This window comes from Cervus elaphus, chromosome 28 (genome assembly GCF_910594005.1).
Source record: "Cervus elaphus chromosome 28, mCerEla1.1, whole genome shotgun sequence".
In the NCBI taxonomy this organism is placed as follows: Eukaryota; Metazoa; Chordata; class Mammalia; order Artiodactyla; family Cervidae; genus Cervus; species Cervus elaphus.
In genome coordinates this window covers 9,699,947-9,716,085 of record NC_057842.1, presented here as the reverse complement: position 1 = coordinate 9,716,085, position 16,139 = coordinate 9,699,947, and the positions used below count along the sequence as shown (strand labels likewise).

At 37.9% G+C, this 16,139-nt stretch overlaps 1 pseudogene; it reads right to left on the bottom strand.

Annotated features, from left to right (window-relative positions):
- Nucleotides 1-3,713: 3,713 nt before the first annotated feature.
- On the bottom strand, nucleotides 3,714-14,117 carry LOC122685222 (annotated as a pseudogene).
- Nucleotides 14,118-16,139: the final 2,022 nt, after the last annotated feature.

The window sequence follows — 16,139 nt, the reverse complement described above, 5'->3', positions numbered from 1 at the left end:
AGACACAAATTCAGACAGAGTGAATGTGGCTTATGAAAGTGAAAGTGGAAGTTCATTTCCTAATAACAGGAAAATTATTAAGAATGTTCTTTTTAATAGCAACACCTATTTAATGGGAGTGTTAGGATTGCTTCATTGTTTGACAATTTGTGTATTTTTAATTCCATACTCAGTCTATTTGGTCTAGTATAGTGACATTTAGATTACATGGCAAGGGAAAGAGACAAATATCCAGGAAAATAATCAAACAAGCAGATAAATAACATATTAGAAATGGTCCTCTGATATCAGCACCTGTTAATAAATGAATTAAAATCAAAGTTTTTCTTTAAAATCATATGCAATGGGCACAGTTCTGCATTCCTAATGGGAAAATACAAGAGCAATGTTTAGGTCACATTAACATTTGATCTTGCACAAGACACTGTACAAGGTAATTGAATTGTCTAATTTGCAGCTGGATTGTTTTAGTTGCTACTTCCATAGCTCATTATTGAATGGAAATCAACTCCCATAAAGAAGAATTTACACAAAAATTCTATCTTTTCTTTCCATTGACCTGAGCCTGGTTGCTTCATAATGAATAAATAAACAATCTAGCACTTTAATCAGTGTTGTTATACTCCTGAAAACTGTTATGTAAACACCGCTTTGCTCTGCTACATGTGTCACTTTTGTTTTCTACAATAATTTAAATTATATTGGCAAATGAGGAAGAAACTACAGACCATTTCTTTGAGATGGAGTGAACTAGACATCAGCATTAACTCTCCCTGATTGAAGAACCTATATGATTAGGATGAACATAACACACATTGGATAAAGCAAAATCAGGAGAATAACAAGCGCTTGATACAGTTCTAATTACAGTGGGGAAGGATTTCAGTATCATGCCAAAATAAAATATGGGCAGACTGTTCATTAGGTGTAAGAGACTTTCTCTCTCTTTAGGAAATTCAATTAGTAGGACAGTGACTTATAACTGAACCTAAAAAAGGCAGCTTTATTTTCAGTATATTATACTGAACTGGAATTATTACATTTAAAGGTTTTATTATTAATTCACAGAAGATTAGCAACAGTGCTAAGACTATGAGTAAAAACCTACTGATTAGTATTCACTAGGAATGAAGGATGATAGATTGATAATGATAAAGATAACTGTTATATTTCAACAGTAGCTAGCAATAGCATTGTCAAAGGTTAAATTTTTTATGTTTACAATTTCAATTTTTACCATGATCATGTTTACTTTGAGATCTAGTACCATGTAAATCAGGATTTAATACTGTCTTTTTCACTTGATATAAAAATATATTCATAGAGCTTAACACAAAGAGAGCAATATCCCCAGAAGCTTCCAAGGGCAGATGAAATGAAAATAACAGGTCTGCCATTCAACTAAATAAAACATAAAGCTTAGAAAATTAATAAATCATTCAACTGTTTCATTTGGAAAGTGTGTGGAAATCTCATTCATTAAATTTTGACTGTACGAATTTATTCAAAGAGTACCTTTCTGAAAAAGTATATGGCTGTTCATGGCATATATACATCTCGTCTAGCAGAGTAATTTACACTGATTAAAATTAGGCATAGTTTATGCTTTACACTGCTGATTTTTTATGGTTTTAGACCCAAGATCTAATTTCTTTGGAAATGTAATTTTAGGTCAAATGCAGGTTAAGTATGAGCAATAGTGTCCACTCAACCTCCCACTTCCCCATTTCCAGAGAAATAAGCAGACACAAATTCCATTTAGTAGACTAAGTCACATAAACAATTGTCATTTGGATGATTCAGATAGACTTCATCTCCAAGAGGCTGACTCCTTATTCTGCTGTGGCAGCTATCAGCTTACCTCACCAGGGTACTAAGAAGGGTGATACACACATGATAAACTAGTCTTCTTGCCTTTTAAGTCTTGATATATATTCAGAAATGATCATCCTAGCTGCAATCACAAAGAAATCATCCATGAGGAGGAAATATTGAATATATTATTGGGTCAGTCAAAAGGTTCATTTAGGTTTTTCAGTAAGATGGCTCTAATAGTGCTTAGTTGTCCTTAAAATAATTCCAAAAAAATAATAATTCCAAACACATTTATTATATTGTCTTATGACAGCAAACATATCAGCATGCATTGAAAAAATTATCAAAGTTGGTGAATTTTTGTGTAGGTATTTTAATATTGGAGATGGAAGAAAAGCAAAAGTTCCAGCATATTATCTTTTAGTACTTAAGGGTAAAAACTCAAGTGAGATGCAAGAAAGATTTGTGCATGTATGAGGAAGGCGCTGCAACTGATTGAACATGTTGAAAGTGGTTTAGGAAGTTTCATGCCGGAGATTTCTCACAGAAAGTTGCCCCAGAGTTGGTTAGACCAGTTGAATTTGATAATGATTCAACTGAGACAATATTTGAGTATAATCAGTGTTACATCATGGAGGAGATAGCAGACATACTCAAAATATCCAAATCAAGTGCTGAAAATTATTTCCACCAGCTTAGTAATGCTAATTGCTTTGATGTTTGGGTTCCACATAAGTTAAACAAAAACAAACAAAAAAATATTTTTGATCATATTTCTGCATTCAATTCTCTACTTAAATGTAACAAAAATGTTCCATTTTTAAAACAAATCATAACAGGCAATAAAAGGTGGATACTGTATAATTATGTGGAATGGACAAGATCATGGAGAAAGGGAAATGAACTGCCACCAGCCACACCAAAGGCTGGTCTTCATCCAAAGGTGATGTTGTGTATATGGTGGGATTGGAAGGGAATCCTCTATTATGAACTCATTCTGGAGAACCAAACAACTAATTCCAAGTACTACTCCCAGTTAGACCAACTGTAGGCAGCACTCAACAAAAAGCATCTGGGGTTAGTCAACTTTATGCATAATCTTCCATCAGGATATCACAGACCACGTGTTTCTTTGATAACTGGGCAAAAGCTATTACAGTTTGGTTTGAAAGTTCTGATTCATTCCCTATATTCACCACCTCAGATGTCTGTTTATTTTATTTTTATAGTATTTTTAAAAATCATCTCTGTCATACATAAAGTAAACTGTAATAGATTGTACTTTTGAGGGGGCAAAACAATTAAACGTCATCACTCCTTTCCAGTTGTTGCACAAAGAAACAAAGTCTGAGATAAAGATCCTTTACTTCCAGCACAGAAATATACTCACTTTTAAAACACAGTGCCAGGACCTCTCAAGGAAATGCAAATACTAGTATTGTTACTTTCTAATTTTATGGGAACTATACTGAAGCCAGAAGTTAGAAATTTATGACTGTTAACACTTTCTTTGGATAGTTATAGTATAGTATATAGTTACAGATGGCTTTGTCTAGAAGACTGGAAAAGTGCTCATGGAATAAACACTGTACTCTGGTTGCCATAAATCAACAAAACGCCAACAGTATCCTGTGGACATGATAGAGAAAATGGCAATTTTGAGGAAAGAGTGCTTCTAAAGGCTTTTTCTTGGAGGCAGCCATGTTTGTTTGTTTTTTCACATTACTAAAAAGACTATTGTGTTTACGATTACTTTAATTCCTACAACTAAACTTCCACTTAGACACAGTTCCATGTTCCCACACTCTCTTCCTTCTGTCCACCATGCTGGCTTTGGTACTCCATGGTCCACTTTCTCCTTTGGTCTTCCCTTTTTATAGCACAGAAGTTTGGCAGTGCTATCCATTGAGCAGGTAGACCACCAACTCATAGGTGGCCATCATAATGGCTGTGCTTGGAATCTGTCTCACCAGATGAGTTGTCAGACCACGGTAAAGAGACCAGAGCCACCTTCTTGAACAAGCAAAGATAATGTCTGAGAAAAAGTATCTATATTTTGTTGCCTCTACACAGTCTTTTTCTGACAACTTCATGTGGATATGCTATACTTGCAGCACACGTTTTTGAGCTAGCATCATTCCCACAAAATCTGACACTTCTTTATAGACTCTTCTTCATTTTCCATTGTAGAAGCAGTCTTATATTCCAGTAGTTTTTGCTTAATATTTTCATAAATAGCAAAATGGATAACAGTCTCTGATATACCAGCATATGTAGCAGACATGCCCCTATAAAATCATCTAAGTCCATCTGTCTGACACACTATAGAGACACCCCGGGAAAACACCCATTCGCTTTTCCCCTCGGTTCCTTGCATCAAGCTGTAATCGAGTCTTTGCAAGCCAAATGGGGTTGGTCGCTGTGATTGCAGTAAAATGAGGTTTAAGTTAGTCCATGCTGGAAGTGACCTACGGATGGGGAGCATGAGATGACACGATCTCACTCTTTTCTGGGGAAGAAATATACAGTAAATGCCTGTCATTGCAGCTGAAATCATGTGTACCTGGGTAGAATCAATATCAAATAAACCATTCAACTTTTCCTTGCAGTTTGAATAAGCAGCAAAGTATATTGCTCTGGAAAGGGGCCGCTGCCACCAAATTGGGGCCTAATCCTCCAAACAGGGAGCCGAGGCCCTTCTTTTTCCAAGATCACCTTTAGACAATGGAGAGGTCCAGGAGACACTACTCCATTGACCCTGGCTCCGGCCATGGTGCTCAGCTGAACTGCAGAGATACAAGGTGTCACAGCAGATGACTGCGGCCGTGTTTTCACAACTTCCGGCGGCCATGTTAGAATGGCTCCCACTGCACCACCACATCCGCCGGCCAACAGGTGCTTCTGGCTCCTCCTTTCTCCGTGTCATCTGGTCGCTGAGGCGGGACGCGGATCCGGCCGCCGGGGTAGGCCGCAGCTTCTGCCCAGCCTGGAGCATCCGGCGCCCCAAGGACAGCGAGGGGCGCGGATGGAGACTCAGCTGCGGAAGGAGCCAGTGCAGCCCTTTGAAGCGCTGCAGCCGCCGCCTCCCGCTCTGGCCCCGCGCTCACCACCCGCGCTAGAGGGTTGTTTATTTTAGTATTTACAAAATTATCTTGATGGAAAACATTTAAATTCCCTGGAAGACTGGAAAAGATACCTGGAACAGTTATTTACTTAAAAAAGGTTAGAAAAAGTTCTGGGAGAATGGCGTTATGAAGTTTCCCAAAGAATGGCAGTAGGTGGTGGGACAGAATTGTGAGGAAATGGTTCAAGAAAGTTCTTCGTGAAAATGAAATATATGTTTTTAAATTTTTTACTTTAAGTGAAAATGGAATGTGTCTATTTTTTGACCAATGCAATACAATTGGTTCAATTTCTCAAATTAAACACAGATAATCTTAAAATAACTTAGTTTCACTCTCTCATGTCCTATGTTCTCTAAATTTCTTCATAGGTTAAAACATAATTATAGTATTACAAATCCTGACATGGTGGACTAAATCTCTAAGTGGTATTTTGTTTTGTTCTATTTTCTTTTCTTTTCAGTGGTATTTAGAAAAAAACTCAGGCTTTAGAGAGAAGATCTGAGTTTAAATCCTACCTCTTCAAATAAACTTGTAATTTTAGTTAATAACCACACTGAGTTCCTTTAAACTTTAAAATTAAAATACTACCAAACGTGAACTAAAGACTGTCACTTGCTCTCTGGTTCTATAAGTATTAAGTCACCAATCAGTGCAGCCACTGACCTTCAACACTCCCTGAAAGGACTTCTGGGTGGAGGTCAAGAATGAGATACTCTGTACTCTGGGAAAAATTGACAGAACAGACCTTCAGATACTTAGATATTTTCAGGAGATTTTTATGAGCCCAGTTTCTTGAATCTTCTCATGTCTAGAAAAGCACTAAAACTGTTAATGGACACATGTGCTCCCTGTAATTAGCAGCAACCTTCAATTAAAATGGGTGTTGACTGCATGTACCCTCCTTCACCAAAGTCATGTGTACCAATGACCATGCCCTGTCTTGTTGGAGCAGTCCCTCAAAGCTATCTGAGAGTTTGCCTCCCAGGTTATAATTCTCAGTAAGCTCCAAATACAGCTTCACAACTCACACATTGAACATTTATTTTAGTTCATGAAATCCTGTACTCTAGGAGAGGAAACATCTATGAAGCCTCTGATATAGAAAATCTTCAGGAAATGGTAGCCTTTAAAAAGAGATCTCTAATGTAGTAAATGCAATTGTTTATGTTTAGGGAATATAATAATATAAATTCTTACATAATTTTCTAATACAGGATATTCTAAACTGTCTTTAAAAGTGGTTTTGTCAGGCTGGGTACTTGCCTAAATGCACCAATAATCCCTACAATGTATTTGGTTTAACTATAAATTATTTCAGGATATAGACATTCTAAATAATGAATTTTATATAAAATTTTGGCACCAGGATAGGCAAAAAAAAAAAAAAAAGGAAATTTGAGGCCAAAACACCAGAAGGCCACATTTCTGAGGTTGGAGGGCCCCCTACCTTGTAGTAGAGAGGACATGAAGAGTAGGGAGAGCTTGCCCCACACTTGACCCTCTACAGAAAGGCTGGAAGAGGAGAGAAAGGCAGAGGCTGGACAGAGCACATCATTCATCCCCACCCACATGGCCTTTGCTCCTCAAAGAGCTTGAGACAGAGGCAGACACAATACGACAAAGGCTTGAATAAAACCACTCATATCTAGCTGTAGGATGGACCTGAGATGCCAAGGAGATGCTCTAGTTGACTGCCGTTCACAGGCAAATGGAACCTTTCATAAGAAAAGAAGCATTAATAAAAAAGCATTAAGAGATTACTTTAAGTATATTTGAAACAAAGTATATTTCTAAACAAAGCTATCAATGCCTAGGACAGGTAGAAACCACCTGTGGTGTTAATTCATTTTATAATTGTTGCTTCTAGACGCTAATTTATTATTGCAATTTGTATACTTGATCTTATAAATCTTTAAGTTTTAGTTTCCACTGACTGGATTGGACAATCACACCTTTTATTCCCAGTATGACTCTGAATACTTTCTACTAAGTTCTAAACTTAGTAGACCATTACTATTGTTGTTCAGTCACTAAGTCATGTGTGACTCTGCAACCCCACAGACTGCAACATGCCAGGCTTCTCTGTCCTTCACCATCTCCTGGAATTTGCTCAATTTCATGTCCATTGAATCAGTGATGCTATCCAAACGTCTCATCCTCTACTGCCCTCTTCTCTTTTGACCTTCAATATTTCCTAGCATCAGGGTCTTTTTCTATGAGTTGGCTGTTTGCATGAGGTGGCCATAGTATTAAAACTTCAGTATCAGTCTTTTCAATGAATACTCGGAGTTGATTTCCTGTAGGATGACTGAGTTGAACTCTTTGCTGTCAAGAGACTCTCAAGCATCTTCTCCAGCACCAAGATTTGAAAGCATCAATTCTTCAGTGCTCAGCCTTCTTTATGGTCCAACTCTCACATCCATACACGACTACTGGCAAAACCACAGCTTTGAATATATGGACCATTATCAGCAAAGTGACAGCTTTGCTTTTTAATATGCTCTTGATGTTTGTCATAACTTTTCTTCCAGGAGCAAGCATCTTATAATTTCATGGCTGCAGTCACCATCTGCAGTAATTTTGGAACCCAAGAAAATAAAATCTGTAACTGTTTCCACTTTTTCCCTTTCTATTTTCCATGAAATGATGGGATCAGATGCAGTGATCTTAGCTTTTTGAACGGTGAGCTTTAAATCAGCTTTTTCACTCTCCTCTTTCACCCTGATCAAGAGGCTCTTTAGTTCCTCTTCACTTTCTGACATTATAGTGGTGTCTTCTGAATATGTGAGGTTGTTGATATTTCTCCTGGCAAATGTGATTCCACCTTGTGAGTCACCCAGCCTGGCGTTTTACATGATGTACTCTGCATAGAAGTTACATAAACAGGGTGACAATATACAGCCTTGCCATACTCCTTTACCAAGTTTGAACCAGTCATTTGTTCATGTAAGGTTCTAGCCATTGCTTCTTGACTTTCATAGAAGTTTCTCAAGAGACAGAAAAGGTTGTACTGTAGTCCCACATCTTTAAGAATTTTCCACAGTTTGTTGTGATCCACACAGTCAAAGCCTTTAATGTTGTCAATGAAGCAGATAAGATTTTTTTCTTTTTTCTGGGATTCCCTTGCTTTTTTATGATCCAATGAAGGTTGGCAATTTGATCTCTGATTCCTCTGCCATTTCTAAATCCAACTTGTGCACCTAGAAATTCTCACATCACATTGTGCTAAAGCCTAGCTTGAAGGATTTTGATCATAACCTTACTAGCATGGGAAATGAATATAATTGTAGGGTAGTTTGAACATTCTTTGGCACTGCCCTTTTTTGGGATTGGAATTAAAATTAATCTTTTCCAGTCCTGTGGCCACTTCTGACCATCACTGCATGCTGAGAAATGCATGTGTTTTTTGTCAATGAAATGTTCATTATTATAGTAGTTTACAATTAACGACGTTACTGAATCACATTGTTTTTACTTTCAGAGCCCATCTCCACCCAGGGTACTTCTATGTTTCCAACATTCCTCTGTCTCAGGACTATGGAGACTGGAAAAAATACAAGACAGATTTGTGATCCGAACTCTAGCTACCAGTCAGTCCATCTCTGATTTTCTATTCACAACTGACTTGTGTTTTGAGAACTTATGCATTAGGACTTGGCTTGATTCTAATTTTGCACTGCTTTTAAGATACATCAAGAGAGAATCTTTTTTTTTTTTTTTAACCACTGTGTGTTTAATTTATCCTTGAATTTTAAACAAAAGTAAAACATTCTTCAATGATTTCACCCTAGTTCTGGGTAATGGGTAAAGATTCTGTAGATACTTATTAATAGATTCCATTGTCTCTCACTGGTATTCATTCTCGACAGTGGTGTGTCTATAAATATCTGATGATATATTCCTGCCTCTTTTATTTCCTTCATTCTGTTACTCTTTTAAGAAAAAAAAAAAAAACTTACCTTTTTTCTATATAAGTAATAAATAATCATATGGTGGAAGAAGGTGAAATAAACATTTGGAATTCAAAAAGAAAGCAATAATCAGTGGAAATTTATCTGTGCAACTTTCCTTTTGGGCACTAAATTCACTTAAATTTGTTTTGCTGCTGTTGATGAAGAAAAGAGAACATTACTATCTATTTACCATAGCATCTTGTATGGGAACCATGAATGATTCTAGAAGTCAGAAGTATTAGAAATATGCATGCATCATCTATATTATAAGTAATATATATATATATAGTCTGAAAATGCAGGAGACATAAGAGACACAGATTTGATCCCCGGGTCGAAAAGATCCTCTGGAGGGGAGCATGACAATCCACTCCAATATTTTTGCCTGAAGAATACCATGGACAAAGAAGTCTGGCAAGCTATGTAGGGTCTCACGAAGAGTCAGACACAACTAAAGTGTCTTAGCACGCATAAACTCTTTGCACACAAATGACTTTGAAGTTCTACAAGATGTATTCAGAAGTATTTAAATGGGAAGATAGATTCCAGTTAATATCTGGTTTTCAGCCACCTGATACCAAACTGAATTTTACATGCAGAGAGGATTTTCAAGTTATATTCACTGCTGAGGATTTCAATTTTTACATTTTACTATACACTAGTCATTTGTGCTCCATGAACTTCAAATAATAAAGAGGACTATAATATCTATCTTTTCCCATTATGTTAATTATTAGTTGCACATATTCAGTTCAGTTCAGTTCACTTCAGTCTCTCAGTCGTGTCCGACACTTGCGACCCCATGAATCGCAGCAGGCCAGGCCTCCCTGTCCATCACAAACACCCGGAGCTTACTCAACCTCATGCCCATCGAGTCGATAGTGCCATCCAGCCATCTCATCCTCTGACATCCCCTTCTCCTCCTGCCCCCAATCGCTCCCAGCATCAGGGTCTTTTCCAATGAGTCAATCCTTCGCATGAGGTGGCCAAAGTACTGGAATTTCAGCTTCAACATCAGTCCTTTCAATGAACACCTGGGACTGATCTCCTTTAGGATGGACTGGTTGGATCTCCTTGCAGTCCAAGGGACTCTCAAGAGTCTTCTCCAACACCATAGTTCAAAAGCATCAATTTTTCAGTGCTCAGCTTTCTTCACAGTCCAACTCTCACATCCATACAGGACCACTGGAAAAACCATAGCCTTGACTAGACGGACCTCTGTTGGCAAAGTAATGTCTCCATTTTTTAATTTGCTATCTAGGTTGGTCGTAACTTTCCTTACAAGGAGTAAATGTCTTTTAATTTCATGGCTGCAGTCACCATCTGCAGTGATTTTGGAGCCCAAAAAAATAAAGTCTGACATTGTTTCCACTGTCTCCCCATCTATTTCCCATGAGGTGATGAGACCAGATGCCATGATCTTAGTTTTATGAATGTTAAGCTTTAAGCCTACTTTTTCACTCTCCTCTTTCACTTTCATCAAGAGGCTTTTTAGTTCCTCTTCACTCTCTGCCATAAGGGTGGTGTCATCTGCATGTCTGAGGTTATTGATATTTCTCCCAGAAATCTTGATTCCAACTTGTGCTTCTCCCAGCCCAACGTTTCTCATGATGTACAATGCATATAAGTTAAATAAACAAGCTGAAAATATACAGCCTTGACATACTCCTTTTCTTATTTGAAACCAGTCTGTTGTTCCATGTCCAGTTCTAACTGTTGCTTCCTGACCTGCATACAGGTTTCTCAAGAGGCAGGTCAGGTAGTCTGGTAATTCCCATCTCTTTCAGAATTTTCCATAGTTTACTGTGATCCACACAGTTGAAGGCTTTGGCATAGTCAATAAAGCAGAAATAGATGCTCTTTTCTGGAACTCTGTTGCTTTTTCAATGATCCAGCAGATATTGGCAAATTTGATCTCTGGTTCCTCTGCCTTTTCTAAAACCACCTTGAACATCTGGAAGTTCACGGTTCACGAATTGCTGAAGCCTGGCTTGGAGAATTTTGGGCATTACTTTACTAGCGTGTGAGATAAGTGCAATTGTGCGGTAGTTTGAGCATTCTTTGGGATTGCCTTTCCTAGGGATTGGAATGAAAACCGACCTTTTCCAGTCCTGTGGCCACTGCTCAGTTTTCCAAATTTGTTGGCATATTGAGTGCAGCACTTTCACAGCATCATCTTTCAGGATTTGAAATAGCTCAACTGGAATTCCATCACATCCACTAGCTTTGTTCATAGTGGTGCTTTCTAAGGCCCACTTGACTTCACATTCCAGGATGCCTGGCTCTAGGTGAGTGATCACACCATTTTGAGTATCTGGGTCATGAAGATCTTTTTTTTACAGTTCTTCTGTGTATTCTTGCCACCTCTTCTTAATATCTTCTGCTTCTTTTAGGTCCATACCATTTCTGTCCTTTATTGAGCCCATCTGTGCATGAAATGTTCCCTTCATATCTCTAATTTTCTTGAAGAGATCTCTAGTCTTTCCCATTCTGTTGTTTTCCTCTATTTCTTTGCATTGATCGCTGAGGAAGGCTTTCTTATCTCTCCTGGCTATTCTTTGGAACTCTGCACTCAAATGGGAATATCTTTCCTTTTCTCCTTTGCTTTTTGCTTCTCTTCTTTTCACAGCTATTTGTAAGGCCTCCTCAGACAGCCGTTTTGCCTTTTGGCATTTCTTTTCCATGGGGATGGTCTTGATCCTTGTCTCCTGTACAATGTCATGAACCTCTGTCTATAGTTCATTAGGCTCTCTGTCTACCAGACCTAGTTCCTTATATCTATTTCTCACTTCCACTGTATAGTCAGAAGGAATTTGATTTAGGTCATATCTGAATGGTCTAGTGGTTATCCCTACTCTCTTCAGTTTAAGTCTGAATTGGGTATAAGGAGTTCATGATCTGAGCCACAGTCACCTCCCAGTCTTGTTTGTGCTGACTGTATAGAGCTTCTCCATCTTTGGCTGCAAAGAATATAATCAATCTGATGTCGGTGTTGACCATCTGGTGATGTCCATGTGTAGAGTCTTCTCTTGTATTGTTGGAAGAGGGTGTTTGCTATGACCGGTGCATTCTCTTGATAAAACTGTATTAGCCTTTGCCCTGCTTCATTCTGTACTCCAAGGCCAAATTTGCGTGTTACTCCAGGTGTTTCTTGACTTCCTACTTTTGCATTCCAGTCCCCTATAATGAAAAGGACATCTGTTTTGGCTGTTAGTTCTAAAAGGTCTTGTAGGTCTTCATAGAACCATTCAACTTCAGCTTCTTCAGCATTACTGGTTGGGGCATAGGCTTGGATTACTGTGATATTGAATGGTTTGCCTTGGAAATGAACAGAGATCATTCTGTCGTTTTTGAGATTGCATCCAAGTACTGCATTTCAGACTCTTTTGTTGATCCTGATGGCTACTCCATTTCTTCTATGGGATTCCTGCCCACAATAGTAGATATAATGGTCATCTGAGTTAAATTCACCTATTCCAGTCCACTTGAGTTTGCTGATTCCTAGCATGTTGACATTCACTCTTGCCATCTCCTGTTTCACCACTTCCAATTTGCCTTGATTCATGGACCTAACATTCCAGGTTCCTATGCAATATTGCTCTTTACAGCATTGGACCTTGCTTCTATCACCAGTCCCATCCACAACTGGGTATTGTTTTTGCTTTGGCTCCATCCCTTCATTCTTTCTGGAGTTATTTCTCCACTGATCTCTGGTAGCATATTGGGCACCTTCCAACCTTGGGAGTTCCTCTTTCAGTAACCTATCAGTTTGCCTTCTCATACTATTCATGGGATTCTCAAGGCGAGAATACTGAAGTGGTTTGCCATTCCCTTCTCCAGTGGACCACATTCTGTCAGACCTCTCCACCATGACCCGACCATCTTGGGTGGCCCCACATGGCATGGCTTAGTTTCACAGAGTTAGACAAGGCTGTGGTCCTGTGATCAGATTGGCTAGTTTTCTGTGATTATGGTTTCAGTGTGTCTGCCCTCTGATGCCCTCTCACAACACCTACCATCTTACTTGGGTTTCTCTGACCTTGGACGTGGGGTATCTCTTCACAGGTGATCCAGCAAAGCACAGCTGCTGCTCCTTACCTTGGATGAGGGGTATCTTCTCATGGCCGCCCCTCCTGGTTGCACATATTACCAATTCAAATTTCTTGTTCTCTGACCCAGAGTTTTACTCTTTTTACAAAATCCAAGTTAAAGATCGTTTTTACAGAGCCTTTCCACAACTGGGTAGGGTGAGTAAAATTATTGAAGTTGTAGCAATGATGGTTACTCTTTCATTGCTCTTGTGGATTATACATTCCATTATATGAATTATCTGTTGCTGCAACACAAGATATGACCACTTAAAACAAACATTTATTATCTCACAGTTTCTGTGGTGTAGGACTTAGTTTAAACCTCTGTTTAAAAGCTTTTCATGATGTTGGATTCAAACTTTTAGCCAGGACTTCAGTCTCATTTGAAGAGTTAATTGGTAGAGAGGGTGTTTTCCCAACATGCTAGCTGGCTGCTTTCAGAGTGAGCCAGTAAGAGGGTAAGAAAGTGCATCCAGGATAAAAGCTACATTAGTTTTGTAACTTCATCTCTATCGTAAGTGACAATCCATCACTTTTATGGATGTTATTCTTTTAGGAGTCACTATATTTAGGCCTTTTCATACTGTTCATGGGATTCTCAAAGCAAGAATACTAAAGCAGTTTGCCATTCCCTTTTCCAGAAGTTGAGTGCCAAAGAATTGATGCTTTTGAACTGTGGTGTTGGAGACGACTCTTGAGAGTGCCTTGGACAGCAAGGAGATCAACTAGCCCATCCTAAAGGAAATCAGTCCTGAATATTCATTGGAAGGACTGATGCTGAAGCTGAAACCCCAATACTTTGGCCACCTGATGTGAAGAATTGACCCATTGGAAAAGATCCTGATGCTGGGAAAGATTGAAGGTGGGAGGAAAAGGGGATGACAGAGAATGAGATGGCTGGATGGCATCACCGACTCAACGGACATGAGTTTGAGTAAACTCCGGGAGTTGGTGATGGATGGGGAGGCCTTGAGTGCTGCAGTCCGTGGGGTTGCAAAGAGTTGGGCATGACTGAGCAACTGAACTGAACTGATCTGATATTCAGGCCATATTGAATTAGAGAGAATTGTATAAAGTCATCAATACCATGTAGGGACATGATTGAGGGCCACATTAGAGGCTGTCAGCGACATCCGGGAAAATGGAAAATATGCTTGTATTATATACAAGATATCTCTAAAGAATTGCATTTAGTTTGAAATCTAAAATTGTTAAAGTAAAATTTAACTGAATTGAAGTTGATTAAGGATAATTCAAATATAAGAATATGAAACTAGCTAGTATCACATGGTTCAATAATTGGAACCTATAAAATTTCTTAACTCATGCCTAAATTGCCATTGTTATTCACTCACTGAGTCATGCCCAACTCTGGGATGCCATGAACTGCAGCACCCCAGGCTTCTCTGTACTTCACTATCTCCTGGAGTTTACTTAAACTCATGTACATTGAGTCAATCATGCTTTATAACTAGCCATCTCATCCTCTCCCACCGTTTTCTCCTTTTTGCCTTCAATTTTCACCAGTATCAGGGTCTTTTTCAAAGAACTGGCTCTCTGCATCAGAAGACCAAAATATTGGAGCTTCAGCTTCAGTATCAGTCCTAACAATGAATATTCAGTGTTGATTTCCTTTAGGATGGACTGATTTGATCTCCTTGATGTCCAACAGACTCTCAAGAGTCTTCTCCAGCACCAAAATTCAAAAACATATGTGTGTATATATATATATATATATATATATATATTAGCACTCAGCCTTCTTTATGATCCAACTCTCACATCTGTACATGACTACTGGAAAAAAAACATAGCTGTGACTAGATGGACATTTGTCAGTAGGGTGATGTCTCTGCTTTTTAATATGCTTTCCTTCTAAGGAGCAAGCATCTTTTAATTTCATGAAAAGTATCAAATAGAACAGATATGACACCTCTTGGAGAAAGAAATAGTAATATAATACAATCAAAACACTGCTAAAGGAAGTTGACACATTTTTATTATGCCAGCTAAGTTATGTATTGTTTTCTACCTATTTCTTTTTCTTTACTGCACTTTCCCCCAAAGTTTAGTGATATTACCAAGTGCATAAACATTTGAAACAAATGTTAAGTAAATTAATCAATCAATAGTTATTTCACAGGAAAATTTTATGGATATCATAAAAATGATGATTTTCTCCCAAGTATTGGCTTTATGTAACTGTGTGATTTGATAATTATATCTTCTTGCAGAATTGAACATTTTATCATTATGTGATGTTCCTCCATCACATTTAATTTTCTTTGTTACAAAGATAGCTTTGTCTGACATTAAAATAGTTGTACAAAGTTTCATTTGGTTAGTAATTACATATGTTTCTCCATCTACTTTACTTTTAAATTATCTGAGTCAATATTTGCAGTGAGTTTCTTGTAGATCTTTTAGTATTACTTTTACTTTTTAAACCCAGCCTAAATTTCTCTATCTTCTAAATGGTGTGTTTAGATCATTCATATTTAAATTAACTATTGCTATAGTTGGGTAAAGATAGCTATATTTCTAACAGTTTTTTGTCATGCATTTGTTCATTGTTTAATTTTTTTTTTCTATTTTTGTCATTTCTGGTTTTAAGTGAGCATTTTTAATCATTCTATCTTTTATGATTATTTTTCATTTATGTTTTTTAAAGTTTTCAGATGACTTCCCTAACATTTACAATATACACTTTTTTTTTCATTTTTAATTTATTTATTTTTAACTGAAGGCTGTATATTGTCACCCTGCTTATTTAACTTCTGTGCACAGAACATCACATGAAATGCTGGGCTGGATGAAGCACAAGCTGGACTCAAGATTGCTGGGAGAAATATCAATAACCTCAGATACAAAGATGACACCACCCTTATGGTAGAAAGCAGAGAGGAACTAAAGAACCCCTTGATGAAGGTGAAAGAGGAGAGTGAAAAACCTGGCTTAAAATCAACATTCAAGAAATGAAGATCATGGCATCTGTTCCCAGCACTTCATGGCAAATAGATGGGGAAACAATGGAAACAGTGAGAGACTTTATTTTCTTTGGCTCCCAAATCACTGCAGATGGTGACTGCAGTCATGAAATTAATTAATTAATTAAAAACATTAAATGAAAAGATCCTTGCTCCTTGGAAGAAAAG